Here is a 17158-nt window from a genome sequence, read left to right on the forward strand (position 1 = left end):
TCTATACAAAATACATTAAAACAGCCCCAAACCAACTCATTATAATCCATTTACTTACTCCTAAAACTTGAATTTAAACTATACTACATTCTTTAACCAAATCTTAAGATTTCAACAAATCAATCACCACCATTCCAACCCAAACTCTTAAACAAACAAGTTTCAAGCTACCCTTTACCCTCACAACCATAATCAACCTAATATACAAATTAAAGCTAGGGTTTGGAGATGGTATACCTTCCTTGAAGTGGTGGGAGTAGCTAGGAAGCCTTAAGAAGCCTTGAGAAGTCTTAGGGATGCTTGGATCTTAAAGGAAAACAAGAAAACATCAAGTTAAAAACTTTGAAATCACTATTCATTGTCTTCTTCATTGATTTATTGAAGAAGATTGAGAAAGAATTGAAGCTTTAAACTCATAATATAAGAATTGAAGCTTTAAACTCATAATATAGCCATAACTATGCATAAGGATGACTAGGGAATTATCTTACCAATTTAGGAAGCCTTGATCTTGAGTTTTGAATTTCTTTCTCTTTGAAATAGTAAAAAGCCGAGAGCATGAAGAAATAAAATGCCTTGTGTTCTTGTTTTGATGAAAAATGAATTGTTTGGCTTGGTTGGTTGAATATTTGATTTGTTTTTGGTTAATTACCAATTTAACCTTGATTTTGTGTGGTTAATATTCCACCACATTTCCTTCCTTCCCATGTCATGCTTATGTCATGCTATGATGTCATCTTTCCCTCCTTGTCTTCTTCTCATTGGTTGGGTGACATCATCCTCTCTAATCCCTTTAATTAACTTCCTAATTGTTTGCCTAATGACCGCTGATCTGTTATACGGTTCGCTTAACTTTCGTTTTCGTTTATCGTTTGAGGGATCATACCCGGGATCTTATTACTTAGGTTCCCTTAACCTTTCTCAATATATTATATTCCTTTTATGATCCTCTCTTATAATCCTTTAATTTAAATCCTTTTTATCCTGTTACCTTTTACTCAATTCTTTCCGTATCTAGTGGATTTCCGGGAAAAACCAAAGTGTTCGGAATTGAATTCTGACGATCTTTACATACACTTATATACCATATAGAGTACTAATAAAATCTCAGAATATCCATAACAGAACCCCTACATAGTGTGGCATGAAAAGTTTTCTTATTCAGCTAAAACACTATTCATAAGGGTTACAAAAAAAGTTCAAAATTTTGGGGTTATTACAGTCTCCCCTCCTTAAAAGGATTCCGTCCCGGAATCAGATAGAAAATTAATAGGGATACTCTCTTAGCATTGCACTTTCTAACTCTCGAGTAAATTTTTCCCACATTGTGGTCCTACCACCAAACTCTGCCTAGTTTAATAACCGTTCTCCTAAGCACTTGTTCCTTTTCACTCTATAACCCTTCCTGGTTGCTCCATATAGGTTACGTCGGGTTGCATGTCTATGCGCTCATATGCCCCTATTTATCTGGCATCCGAATTACACTTTCTTAACATTGATACGTGAAACACGTTATGAACTTGCTACAGGTTTGGGGGTAGGGCTAGCTCGCATGCCATCTTCCCAATACGTTTTAGTATATCCAAGGGTCCGACACATTGTGGACTCAGCTTTCCTTTCTTTCCGAATCTCATCAATCCTTTCCGAGGGAATACCTATAACAGCACTAGGTCCCCTACTTCCTATTCCTTGTCCTTTCATGTCAAATCAACATATTTCTTATGTCCATCTTGGGTTACTACCAGCCGTCCTCTGATTAGATCTAGTATATCCTTGGTCCTTTGGACTATTACGGGTCCGAGCATCTTGCGCTCTACAACTTCATCCTAACATAAGGGAGATCGACATTGTCTTCCCTCAAGGATCTCATAAGGCGACAACTCGATAATGACATATGATCTATTGTCGTAAGAAAACTCAATCCGCGTTAAGTGATCATTCCAATTTCTTTCAAGTCTATTGCATAGACTCTCATTATAGCGTTTAGCATTAGAGCTTTTGCTTCTCAATACCCATTCTTTTCCAGTTCGTAATCGCTATTACCTTCCGTAAATAATACTATGCTGGTTACACTTTTGCTCGTTAGCGTTCTATAACCTTTTAATAACCTCGTCAACCTTAGTATCACGAATTTGTTTCCATTTCGAATACTACCACAACTTTATTACTCCTTTTTCAGCTGTTTCTATTTCCCAAAGTTTGATCAATCATATAGAAGTAAATGAATTTGTTGAGAGATCACTATGATCATGAACACTTGTTATATCGCATAGTTAGTACAAAAGGTGGCCAGCCTTTAGTACTTGACAAGCAATTAAACAATAGATGGTATCCTACTAGGCTTCTATCACACAGATAGATAGTCATTCGGCAATACCACCCCTTCTGGAAGGGTTGTTCTTCTCAGCTTACATGAAACAAAAAGAAGAGAAAAGAACGAACTGAAGAGAATTGTATATTCGTAAAAATTTTATTGCCATAAAATATCTGGCTTGGAATCTACCTCTGAACTATAGAGGTTTGTCATAGGAGAACAAAACATATATGTATTTATATCAACATTAAGTATTGTAGCACCGTATTTCACATGCCTAAATATTTTTGCTATTCCGTCCATCATTCTATGGACCCATGCTTTTCCTCGAGCTTATACACAATCACCTTTAAAACTCTCTTGATATCGAAAATCGAACCTGGGATCTCATTCTAGACATTATCGTTACTTGAATTCTATGCTTGCACCGCAACCTTCCTCGTATAATAATGCGACTCTCTATTGATAAGAAAGAATAAATATTCAATAGGTAGATAATCTACTTAATTAGTCTATCAATGATAACTTATACACCACCACGACCCGATTAGTGGTACTCAATCTCAACATTCATTCCAATACAACTCTCATGGTTGTAATCGACTCATTACTCGCAGAATCATTGCTGCATTACTATGGTCCACCACTGACCTACTGTCATCATTCACTTTCCATGAAATCTTAATATCTAACCATACGGAGTCCATATATGTCGTATAAAATTCTTCTAAGGAGGTAACATAATCACCATTCATGATTCATGAAGAACACTCCTGATCCTGACATACATACATGACATGAAGCAGATAAAATTGCAGAAGAGTTTCAGTCAAAGCAACGATAGCAGGTTAATACCATTCTTACTCGTATGCCTTAAATAGAAGACTTAACTCGAGGGTTCGTCTAGTCCTTTTTGAAACATGGTCCTGGCTTATCTCAAGATAGTATCTTCTGAGATAGATAGCCCGCTCATGGCGATTACACAAATTAAACCTTTACCAAACTACTATTACGGTTGGGTATTGCACAGTCATCAGAAGGAATGTCAATCTTTCAAACCATAATACAACCTTTACGGCTTCAACCATTATCACTGTATTCCTCTGGCACGAGCGCCTGTAATTGTCCTCTTACACTTAAAGTGTCGGTCACCTCTTTGGCCTTTCCTGATAGTAAAATTTCCTTACAGTCAATGTCATTTTAACCACCTCCAAATAAATTTTCTACCTCATTTCAATCACTGCTTATGTGAAGATGTTTTCCTTAAAATCTGGTGAGAAAAAAAAATATCACCATTTTTCCATAAGTTATTGCCTCAGTCTTTAGAGGTTAATCACTGTCACGACTGACTCTCAATCATAATTAGAACATCTTTTATCTTAAGTCCTAATTGCCCTGAACAATTTCGACCATTACTGGTTCGATCCATACTTTCTCGTGGTTTAACACGTGCCCCACTTGGCATCATTATAATTACGTCATATTTCCTTTATCAATATTTCTATTCTTGAGAATTTTGAATATTACCTTTCTCCTTGTAAAACCTCTAAGGTTATCCTTGAATCGTTCCTCCTGTATTCCCTAGATACAGGGCATATCAAAATACCATTTACTAATACTAAAACCATTGTCTATATACTTCTGAAAAATTTCTCCACTGATTCTTAAAGGTTGTTGTTACCTTAACCCTTTCCAAATCATACTGTCAAAACTCATACTGTCCCTATTAAGGGTGAAATGCCAGCCTTTATGCATTCCCCTAGGATTCATTTTAAGTTACCGATATTCTATCATTAATTCCACCTTTAAAAGGTACATGCATCCTTTCATGGATAAATTAAGTCATATATCCCTGATAAGGGTGTCTTATTCATTCATTCCCACCTCGATAGTATATGCCTAGTTTCACAATAACATCTGTATTCAAAATGAGGTCAATCAATATGGCCTCCAAAAGATAACAACGGTTATCCGCTTTTCTTGCCTAATTTGGTAACGATAATAAGGATGTTCTGGAAGATATTGGTCGTGTTCAACGTGAACTTCTTCTTAATAATTCCTTATTTACTTTTGTTGTTTATCTCAACAGTCATCTCAATGTTAGGATATCTTTCATACCTGGCGTCTCCCTTTCTGGGTATCAAGCCACCGGTCTTACACTTCACATTCTTGAAGGTCACTTCCTTCATCCAATTTTCCTAATTTCTTACTTCCTTGTCTCCTCAGTCTATCCGCGTCTCATTATTTATCCTTCGAACTATCTCAAGGTTTCCTCGAATCCTCCAAACTTACAGGGGATAAAATATATGTATCTCTTATGCCTTCAACCATAAATTTTAACTCATGGTGAATCACCCTCATCCTGACAAATGCATACTTTTCTATTTCTATTGCTACGAGTCTTTAGGGTTTCCTCATACCCAACTCCCTTATCATACCTCAAACTCTATTGCCTTTATATTCCTTTCCACTTCAGTTTCTTTTTATTTTCCTTTCTCTTATCATTATTTCATGAACCAACACAACATAAGCATTGATTTCAAACATCCCGTCATTCTGGATTCGTGTCCTCAGAACGAATCTTGACAACTTTTACAACTTAGATTCATAATTCATCATACTCGTGTGCCTTTTTTCTGGCTCTAAAGCTTTTACACTATCTCTATAACCTTGGGAAATACTTTCCTGAAAACAATTGACTGAACTTAAATCAGTTTATTATAATCTCTTGCTCCGTGCCTTCCTTAGCCTTTCACCAGCGGGTGGCCTCTCTCTTAGGAGGGTAAGTGACAAAAACAGTCTTTTGTGATTCGTCAATCATTTAGAATCTCAAATGATTCCTATATTTCCTTTAGCCAGGCTCTTGCCTTGACTGGGTCAGCTTGTTCCTTAGAACCCTGAGAGCTTAGCGATTTAAAGGTCCTGAAAGAATTTCCCACTACATTGTTTTCCTCGAGATGGTGGTTGGGAAATAAAGTATAAGTTCTGTTTAGACAGGTCCATGAATTTCCGTATAGGAGTACCGTCTCGGGTCCTCTTACCTCGCTCGACTTCTGTTTTCTTAGTCTAAATATTTCTTCCTACTCCCCATAATTGGGGTCATCTTTTAATTTGAAATCCTCATTTTTCCCTTTATTATATTCTGGGTTCCTTATATCTTAATTGCGACCTCCCTGATTATCACATTCAAGGTTTGACCCTAATCTTATTCCTTGTGGGGGCATATTACTTGGAAAATTTTTGAGAATCTCTGGATATTTGTCTTACTTACTTTGCTTAAGTCTTTCCCTCGTTTAGTCCTTGCACGATTGCAAATTATGAATTCTTAAGTTCGATAAACTTCATGACACTCTCTTAAGTGTTAATAGAGCAATTAACAATGTGATCTTATCACAACAACTCATCTGAACTGAATTTAACGAATATATACATAACCATTTGTTCGAGGGTACAACAACTGAACATATTAAAGAGAATTACATCATTTGATCTGATCGCTTATAACCCAAAAGTACTACCATAGATAATCATCTAGTCATTAAAATTAATCATTCATAACTTAGGCTAATCCTCCAAAAGTGGTGCTACATGAAACCCTTGTCTGATTGCTCTGGCTCTGCACACTACCATGGATCAAGAAATGCGAGCACGCACGACATCCCTAACCTGCTCCATTAAAGCAGTGATGAGGTCTAGGATAGTTACAAGTAGAGCTGGATCAATCCGACCCTCAAGATGGCCTCTAGCTGTAACACGGGTGGTAGCCTCAATCCTTTCCATGCTATGAGCTAATCCCGCCGGAAGTACCCCGCCCTCAATCCTTGGTGCAGTAAGTCGATCCAACAGATCACTCCTAACATTACGGGCCTCGGACAGGCCACCCAAAGTCATATGATAATTGGCGATAAGAGAAGCCTGAGTGGTAGCATCTAGCAGTCCATGGGGTGCAGGTGGTGCAGACCCAGGAGATCCAAATGGATAACCAAGCACGGTATCAGGTGACAATGGTGCAGGAGATGAAGGTGGCATTTCCTCAGTAGGTGCTGGGCTCTGTACCGGGGATGGAACAGGAATTGGTGGAACCTCATGGATGTCTACAGGAACCTCTAGAAGAGGGTCTGATACTGGTATAATTGGGGTCGTGGAAGGCCCCACTCCTTCTGCCCTCATTAACCTTTGTGCCCTTGGTAACTCTTCATCCTCTAGTGCCACCCTCGCGGCCATTCTTGCTCTGGTAGTCTCCCTGACTACGGTCATCAATTCCTCAGCGGTCCTCTCTTCATTCTCATCAGGATCCTCCATGAGATCCTCCTCAGCCACAATCCTTTCCGGAATAACATCCTCAACCGCAACATTCTCAATATGAATCTCTTCTGGTCCCTCATTAGGGTACTCCATCGGATTCACAATTTGATCTCCAGCTTGTAATAAAACATCCTCATATTGATGCTCCTGAACCTCAGGGTTCGGTGCCCCGCTGCCCTATACGAGAACGAACTATGTTACTATCACGATATTTATAAGGGTTCCCGTAAGGGTTTTTAACTGTCAATACTACGTTAGGTAGCCCGACTATGAACTTGGCAAGAGTTCTTATTATCTTAGTGAACTTATTATCTTTATGTCACATCATCTCTGAGGTTTATAATGCTTAGCTCTGATACCACTTCTGTAACACCCCCAAATCCGGGGTCGGGGATCCGGGTTGTCACGAGTTCCATTTCCCTTAAGAACACCCAATCTTAATAAATAATCAACTACTCTGTACTGTGACCCCACAATAAACACACACACCACAAGTTATAGTCTCAGAGATGAATATCCAAAAATAATCACAAGTCATTTTATTCCACAATTATATGTCAATACACCTTAAAAAGGTTTTTGAATAAATTTACATTTCTTTACCATTATTACAATTCATAATTATACATAAGTCCGGTACATCATAAGTTGAAAGCCTAGCCTATTGATAGTTCCTACCTCAGCTACAGCGACATCAACGCCTATAGGAAACTGTAGAACGTTTCCTAATCGCTTGCGAATCAGGAGCTTGGTCCTATTCATCTTTTCTTTCTATTGTTGTGTGATGAAAGAAGAAAGCAAGGGTGAGCAACAAGCCCACCAAAATAATATGTATAATGATTAACAATATATGAGCCTTCTCATAGTACTCATGAAAGTCTTGGTCAAAAGAAATGAACCAAGTTGATATCTTAATGCGATGAAGTCGCAAAATATTCAGTATATATATATACATATATACTTTTCAAAATATTGGAAGTCCTCTTCCATGCATAATACACACAGAGTTCCAGTGTATAACTGTATAAAAATATCGTTGCAAGGTGATCTCATATATCTAACCTTGTCTCAACGTTTTTCTGAAAATCTTTGTCATGCATAAGATAATCATTTACTAGATATAAGTTTAAAAGATGAAGTTACAAGATACTCCAATATACTTATATCCGAATACTACTTGAACTACCACCGTTCAAGTTATAATCAGTTTCAAAGTTCATCACCCAGATGAGACTATAAGACTTGAATAGATTCAATCTTTGAAATATCATTATAAATAATGAAGTTACGAGATACTTCATTAAGTCCTGATATATATATCCATATATATATATATCTCATACATTTCCAGAAAATCTCTGTCATGTAAAGTATGAACAGAGTTGTAATATCCAATGAATTTGGAAAGAAATTTTTTTTGGCATAAACCTGATATCTTGGTGATCAGGCAAAGATACCCATTAAGTAACCTTTTCTACTAGTAGATGGATGAATCCCCCACCGGATATCACCCTGGCCACATAAGGACCTTGTGCTGGACCGCCACCCGGCCTCTTACGCGTTGATGGACTGCCACCCAGCCACTTACACTTTGATAGACCGTACCCCGGCCTGTCGCTTATGCCGACTCAATTAGATGGACTTACTTCCCGAACGTTGGGCAAGTAATCAAATTGTTTTCTCAAAACAGCAACCACGTTGCGAATGTAAAATACACCACAGAGCTGGATCCCCCAGGTTTTGAGCGAGTATTTAAATCCCCTTTGAAAGGAAGATCTTAAATATAAAAATGAGTTTTGGGGTCCACTCTAACTTTAAAAATCATTTTGAAGACTCGAAAACATTTTTAAGAATGTTTGGAGTATTGCTAATTTATTAAAATAAATCAGTCCCAATATATTTAGAAAATATCTGAATATTATTATTTGAATAATATTCCCATAAAGAATAATCTTTATAAAAATAATTGAAGTAGAAGTTGTAAGACTTATACTTGAAATGAGTATTAAATAACCAAATATATACTTATAGGAAAGTATTATCTTTATTTGAATAATCGAAAATAAGTTTGATTATCTAAACATTATTCTTTAATAAAATAAAGAATATTATTAAATAATAAGCGGAGTCATAATACCTCGAATGAATATTATAAATAATATTCATTAAATAAAATAAACGGAGTCATACATCCTCAAATGAATATTCAATTAATAATCATTAATAATATAACTGAGTCATAAGCCCTCGAATGAATATTCGAAATAATATTCAATAATAAAATAAAGGAGTCATAAGTCCTCGGATGAATATTTGAAATAATATTCAATAATAAAATAAAGTTAAAGTTATCGAATAAACCTTATTCGATTAATAGTTTTGAAAACTATAACCATATATATATATAAAAATATATATATTATACTCGGGAACATCGACTCCCGGTTTAGAAATATGTTCACCTTTTGATCCCCTATACTAAGGGTAAACTCAATACCGCTTATCTCTAGCATAGGTATTATGCAACTGTAAGCATTTTAACCAACAGATATATAATCCAAGAATATGAAACAGGCATGCATATATACCATATCACATGCTACAATATATCGCAAGAATTTGCTAATTACAAATATGCATTTATCGCAAAATCATGCATATACACATATACATCACAACAACAGTATAACGGGTATAAAACTTGCCTGAGCGACTGGGGGTTACAATGGCTCGGGACGAGTCTGGTAACCTATAAACAACAAGTAAGTTGGAATTAAACCAAAGTCACTTGTAAATCTATACATTAACCAACTTAGACTCTAACGCTCGCTTTGCGCTTACTGATTCTCTTAAGTCACTCGAGTACCCTCGGCTCCACCATTTTTAATAATTTAACCATTACGAGTTTTAAGGCGATTCCTTCGTGAGTGTCTTACCAACTGCCTAACACTCTTACCATAATTGTTTCATACACTAATTAACCCTTTTTGGTCTTTAACCTATGTTTCAAAGTAAGGCGAGGGGAAAAGTTTCGTTCGCGAAACGTCGTTACTTAAAACGGTCGTTTCTCCTAAACCGTATATCGGAATCAAATGAACTACATATCAAAACGAAGCTCGTAACATGAGCTATCTAAACACAGCAATGGTCAACATCTAGCAGGGGGTTCTCGGGTCCTAATGTTATGAACAAAATCAGTCTAAAGTAAATCGGACATTACGACGGCTATGTTTACGCGATTTCCCAAATTGAAACCATTCCAAAACCATCACAATTCAACCCCAATTCACAACCCAACCAAACCTCCATCCAAAATACATTACAACAGCCCCAAACCAACTCATTATAATCCATTTACTTACTCCTAAAACTTGAATTTAAACTATACTACATTCTTTAACCAAATCTTAAGATTTCAACAAATCAATCACCACCATTCCAACCCAAACTCTTAAACAAACAAGTTTCAAGCTACCCTTTACCCTCACAACCATAATCAACCTAATATACAAATTAAAGCTAGGGTTTGGAGATGGTATACCTTCCTTGAAGTGGTGGGAGTAGCTAGGAAGCCTTAAGAAGCCTTGAGAAGTTTTAGGGATGCTTGGATCTTAAAGGAAAACAAGAAAAAATCAAGTTAAAAACTTTGAAATCACTATTCATTATCTTCTTCATTGATTTCTTGAAGAAGATTGAGAAAGAATTGAAGGCTTAAACTCATAATATAGCCATAACTATGCATAAGGATGACTAGGGAATTATCTTACCAATTTAGGAAGCCTTGATCTTGAGTTTTGAATTTCTTTCTCTTTGAAATAGTAAAAAGCCGAGAGCATGAAGAAATAAAATGCCTTGTGTTCTTGTTTTGATGAAAAATGAATTGTTTGGCTTGGTTGGTTGAATATTTGATTTGTTTTTGGTTAATTACCAATTTAACCTTGATTTTGTGTGGTTAATATTCCACCACATTTCCTTCCTTCCCATGTCATGCTTATGTCATACTATGATGTCATCTTTCCCTCCTTGTCCTCTTCTCATTGGTTGGGTGACATCATCCTCTCTAATCCCTTTGATTAACTTCCTAATTGTTTGCCTAATGACCGCTGATCTGTTATACGGTTCGCTTAACTTTCATTTTCGTTTATCGTTTGAGGGATCATACCCGGGATCTTATTACTTAGGTTCCCTTAACCTTTCTCAATATATTATATTCCTTTTATGATCCTCTCTTATAATCCTTTAATTTAAATCCTTTTTATCCTGTTACCTTTTACTCAATTCTTTCCGTATCTAGTGGATTTCCGGGAAAAACCAAAGTGTTCGGAATTGGATTCTAACGATCTTTACATACACTTATATACCATATAGAGTACTAATAAAATCTCAGAATATCCATAACAGAACCCCTACATAGTGTGGCATGAAAAGTTTTCTCATTCAGCTAAAACACTATTCATAAGGGTTACAAAAAAAGTTCAAAATTTTGGGGTTATTACAATCCCACTCCGAAAGCACACTTTGCATGATTTAGCATCATTTTATGATATCTCAACACCTCAAAAGCTTCTCTTAAATGGGCTATATGATCAGCCCTCAATAAACTCTTTACTAACATGTCATCAACATAAACTTCCATAGTTTTGCCTATAAGGCCCTTGAAAATCTTATTCACCAACCTTTGATAGGTGGCTCCTGCATTCTTGAGACCAAATGCCATAACAAGATAACAAAAAACACCAAAGTCAGTAATATATGATATCTTTGGGATGTCATCCTTGTGCATCTTGATCTAATTGTATCCACTGAATCCATCCATAAAGCTCAGCATCTCATGACCAGCAGTAGAATCTATCAATGTATCTATCATTGGTAATGGGAAACAGTCCTTAGGGCACGCGTCATTCAGATAAGTATAATCAACACACATCCTCCATTTTCCATTAGCCTTTTTTACAATCACAGGGTTAGCTAACCATTCCGAAAACTGTATCTCCTCAATGAAACCAGCTTCTAAGAGCTTCTCTACTTCTTGTTTAATGGCTTCTTGCTTTTCTGGAGCAAAGCTTCTTTTCTTTTGCTTCATAGTCTTTCGATTTGGATCCACATTCAGCTTATGAGTGATCAGTTTTGGGTCTATGCCTGGTATATCAGCTGCCGACCATGCAAACACATCACTATTTTCTTGTAAGAATTTCACCAACTTCCCTTTAAGGGTCTCCTCTAGTGTTGCTCCAATGAAATTCACTTTCTCAGGATTCTCGGGAGCCAAAGGAATCAGAACCAAGTCTTCTGCTGGCATCCCTCTTTTCTCATCATTCTCACGGATATCCAGGTCTTCAATAGGCAGAACCTGCCCCCAACTCCATCTTCCCTAAGAGAGGCTACATAACAACTTCTTTCCATCTTTTGATCTCTTTTCTCTTCTTCAATCCCATTCCGGGTGGGAAACTTTATCACTGAATGGTAGGAAGAAGGGACTTCCTTGAAGGCATGTATTCCTGTTCTTCCCATGATTGCATTGTAAGTTGAACTAGCCTTCACTACCACAAAGTCCAACATCTGTGTTGCTTGTCTTGGTTCCTGACCTATGGTCGTTGGCAACTTAATTATCCCTTCCACGGGACATTCCACTCATGCGAATCCATATATCGGCATATTGGTCGGGGTTAATTGAGAATCATTGTAACCCATCCTTAAAAAGGTATCATGGAAAAAGATGTCCACCGATGCACCATTATCTACGAGGACCCTCTTCACCGGGCTGTTTCCTATTATTGGTGTTATGACCACCGGATCGCCATAAGGAAATTTCACACCCTCCAAGTCAGAATCATCAAATGCCATTGTCACTCCTGTCTTGGCCCTCTTCGGGGCTTCCCCAACAATATGCATAACTTCTCTAGTATATGCTTTCCTTGAGTTTTTGGATGTACCAGCAGCAGTTGGCCCTCCAAACATAGTATTTATCACAGGCCCTCGGGGTTGTGGTCCTCCAAAGATTGCATTTATCACCGGTCCCCTAGGCTGGGGATTTCGCCCCTGATCGTCTTGGTCCCTCCTACAATCATCAAAATTCTTTCTCCCATTGTTATTTCTATCTCCTCCATCTACGGTGTACTTGCTCAGCCTTCCTTTTCGAATGAGGAACTCTATTTCATCTTTCAATTACCTACACTCATCGGTGTCATGACCAACATCCTTGTGAAATCTTTAATATTTGCTCTTATCTAGCTTGGTAGGATCAACCTTCAGGGGTTTAGGCCAACGAACATCTCTATCTTTCTTAATTTCCATCAAGATCTGGCTTCTAGGAGCATTAAACTTAGCATATTTAGTGAACTTTTGCCCAGGTCCTCCCTTCTCCGGGGTTGAATCAATGTTTTGCTCAGTTATAGGATACTTGTCCTTATCAATATATTCCAGATCATTCTTTCGCTTCTTGCTACCAGCGGGCTCGTTATTCACTACTATCTTCCTCATGCTCTCTTTCACTTTGATGTATTTCCATGCCCTATCTTGGAGCTGTAACATACTTTCAGGGGGGCGTTTGGCCAGTGACATCTTGAAGAACTCGTCCCTAGTCCCCTGTTGCAGTGCTATCATAGCTACCTTGTCATCAAGGTCTGGGGCTTTTAAAGCTTCCTTGGTGAAATGATTCAGATAGTCTCTCAAAGACTCCCTCGCTCCCTGCACAATGCTCATGAGGGATGCTGAACTTTTCTCATGCACTCTTGTTGGTGAGACCGCGTAGCTGTATGAACAGTTACGTGATAACTCAACACGATAACAACACTAAAACATGACAGGTTAATAATACTACGTCTACATAAGAAATCAGGAAGAATGAAGACAAGGCAAATATAAAGAATCAGAAGATTTAAAGAAAGTATGAAGTCTGTCTACAGGTCACTGAAAGAAGTTCATTAATATGATCATGCCTCAGTGAAGAACAAAGGTTAAAGACTTTCAGGGTTTCAGAAATGTTGAAGATTCAGTATACAAGTGCTACCAGAAGATTTTAGTGTATTGGCATTGATTGAAGATAGACAGTGTTCGAAGTATAGGAATCTGAAGAATTGAAGACATGGGGAGACTACTACTATTACTAATTCACTTAACTAAAACTTATGTACACATTTTGGTGAAGACCACTGATCTGTTGGAGAAGAAGATAAACAAAACTCCTACTGATCTGCTGCAAAGTGTAGTCTTTATATCCAATAAAATGTGTGGATGAGGATAGATGAGTTTTTGTGGCGATCAATAACATTTCTGTCACGACAGGAGCTCTGTGGCGACAGGGAGGCACATCTCTGCTCTGTGGTGATAACTATAATATTAGTACATACAAAATTTGATTACTATTATTCTAACACCCCTGTGGGGGCCAAAGGGGTTACTAGTATACTTTATAAACCAAAATACCACCTGTGTGGCGACAGGGGGAGACTACTACTATTACTAATTCACTTAACTAAAACTTATGTACATGTTTTGGTTTTATTGACGTTGTGTTGTATGTTTTAAAATCAATATCAATTATTCTAATTATGTGCCATTAATATGTTACCTTTGATATAGATTTTAATTTTATTGGGTCACCTTTTATATAGATAAATATGTTACCTTTTATATAGACTAATATGTTACTTTATATGATTGGATCATCAGTGTCTTGATTGAAGGTTTTATAAGTACCTGCTATGGGTTCATTAGTTCCTTGATTGAAGGTTTTATTTGTACCTTTCATAGGTGGTCTTGTGGTGGCAAAATATTTGGCATTTTAGAGAAAATTGAGTGCCAATTTATTTTGGCTTATTTGTGTCTAACTAAAGATTTTCTTTGGTTAGATTTTATTTATTTTCTTTCTTTTATGAATAATTTACTGAATATGATTTTAATATTTTTTTCTAGTTCACTTTTTTTTTTATTTTCAGGATACTGAATTTAATGGCTACTTCTATTGTCAAACGTTTACAGCACAAGTATTTATCCAGGGATTACGGATCCGAAAAAATTTCATAATACAATAGATGGTTGGAAGAGATTTAATGGAGGTTCTCTTATCAGATTTAAAGCTCTATTATCAATCAAGATCTCGGATTACAAGATAATTTTGACAATCATACGCTAGTTTACTTAGTTTTGTATAGAATATTTTTTAGTAGGTACTCTTTTTTCCCTGCTGAGTTTTTTCCCATTGGGTTTTACTCTTGCGGGGTTTTAATGAGGCCTTTTTGAGGTTTATCTGATCGGACATTGGGGCAATATTGTCTAAGTTTCTGGGAACACTTTCCTAGTTTTCAGTTAGATGATATACTCTGATGAATAAAGGAAACTCTGTCCCTCCGGGTTGTACTCTTGATATTTATCAATGGAAATATACTTATATTTCTTCAAAAAAAAAGAAAATAGTAGAAAACTAAACTGAAACGGAGGGAGTAATACTTTGAACACATTATTTCTCCAAAAATTTACAGTATGATATATTATTTCATTTTTACATATCATTTTTTACGTAATAAGTTATTCTGACTGTTCACTAATATTATCAGTAGTAGTATTCTTATCATAATTACTTCAATCAATAAAGTCTCGCCGACTTATGTTATCATTGATGTTGTCTTCGATTACTCCTACTATTATGACGAGATGTTGTGTATTGTTTTCAATCATTTCTACTTAAATTGGTATTAACGCAATTATCATTTAAGTGATATATTCTGATATATGTATTTTTAAACAAACTTGCAATATTTAAGTACAAAACTTGACGAAGAGAAGAAAACAATTTGTAATTAATATTTTTTGTTTTGATGATAATTTTATTCGAAATTTGTAATTATTTCATGTCAATTTTGTTGGTAATTCAAATATATTTGTTAATTCGAATTTATTTGTATTTGTTATTTTGATGGTAATTTAATTTGAATTTTGTTATTATTTAATTTAAAATATTTGTTATTTAATTCTTGTTTAATGTTGAATGCGTGGTGATTGAATCATGTTTACAATATTTTCAGGTATGGCTAATTTTGATGATTTCGGGAATATGTTGTCGGGTCCGAACGCGCATAACGTTATTTGGGATAATTGATATCACGTTAGTAAGGATGTTTGGGACGGTGCAGGGAGAGAGGAGTTGCAGAGCTATTCTGGAAACAAGTCATTGCACGATTGGAAGTTAAGAAAACCACAAAGGGAATTGTTACACATGCTCAGGTGTGGAATATTTGCAGACCCTCATGTTGTCTTGGCTACTGACACTCGGTTAATATTCGCTTTGGTAGAGCATTGAAGATCGGAGACCAACACTTTCTTCACGAGACAGGGGGAGATGACTATTACACTAGAGGATGTAGGGTTTATTCTAGAATTTCCAGTTCAGGGGGATGCACTGACTTGTGGGGTGATAGAGAATAAGGCTGTGTATTTTGTTAATAACTGTTTTGAGCCTTTGACCGAGGAAGATGTGGAGGAGGCTTTGTATCGGAATAACATCAAGCTAGGGTGGTTGTTTGATAGATATGGTGCACGGAATCCTGAGAAGAATAATATGTTGGCCACGATTGTACATATACTAAGGCGTATCTTCTATTCTTGATGGGTTGTATCCTCTTCCCTACCAACAACCGGTCTTTTGTTCATGTTTGGTATATGCACACACTGATTAATATGCGGGAGATTCCTTATTATGGTAGGGGTGCAGCTGTGTTAGCTCATCTATACAGGGGTTTGGAGAATGCTGCAAAGAAGGACAGTTGTGTTAGCTCATCTATACAGCTGTGTTAGCTTATCTACGGGTAGCGGTGTTGACATGTCTTTCGCGTTGTACCAAATTCATCTTACTAGGGGAAACAAGACCGTGGTTGTGTACCAACTCAAGGCTAGTTATCTCCCAAAGTGGTTTTTCCTTTTGATATAAATGAGACAGCCCGCACTTCCGGACTATTAATTCTAAATAGAAAATAATTTTAAATACAATTATTAATCTAAAATTCTATTACAAAAGTGATTAAACGAATGCGCAACTAAAAGCGTAAATCCAATAGTCAATCTACTCCAATACTAAGATCCTCGAACTCCAATGCTATCCAACTCGAACTCTTAGACGAAACTTGAAATTGAAAGGGGTGAGCTACAAAGCCCAGTAAGTACAAATTGACTAATTATTTAACCGAAAAATAATGGGTGTTTTTAATAAAACAAATTTTCTCAAAATGATAATAATTTTGTAAAAACAATTTCTAAAATCCAACTCAAAGTTTTATATTTTAAAATTCAGAATTTAAAACAGAAGAGAGCAGATTTTTATAACAGATCAGAATAGAGTAAAACATAACGGAATGATAATTCTTATAAATACCACAGTCTTGATCTACGGCCATACTTTGCCAGTAGCCGGCATCTAATTCTTATTCTTATTCTTTATACCACACTTTGCCAGTGGTCGGCATCTAAAGTTCAATAATTACGCGCCCTTAATAGGTATCTAAAATTGCACACTCGTGCGCCTACTAAGGGTATCTAAGGCTAGTT

Source organism: Apium graveolens, chromosome 10 (assembly GCF_009905375.1).
Source record: "Apium graveolens cultivar Ventura chromosome 10, ASM990537v1, whole genome shotgun sequence".
Taxonomy (NCBI): Eukaryota; Viridiplantae; Streptophyta; class Magnoliopsida; order Apiales; family Apiaceae; genus Apium; species Apium graveolens.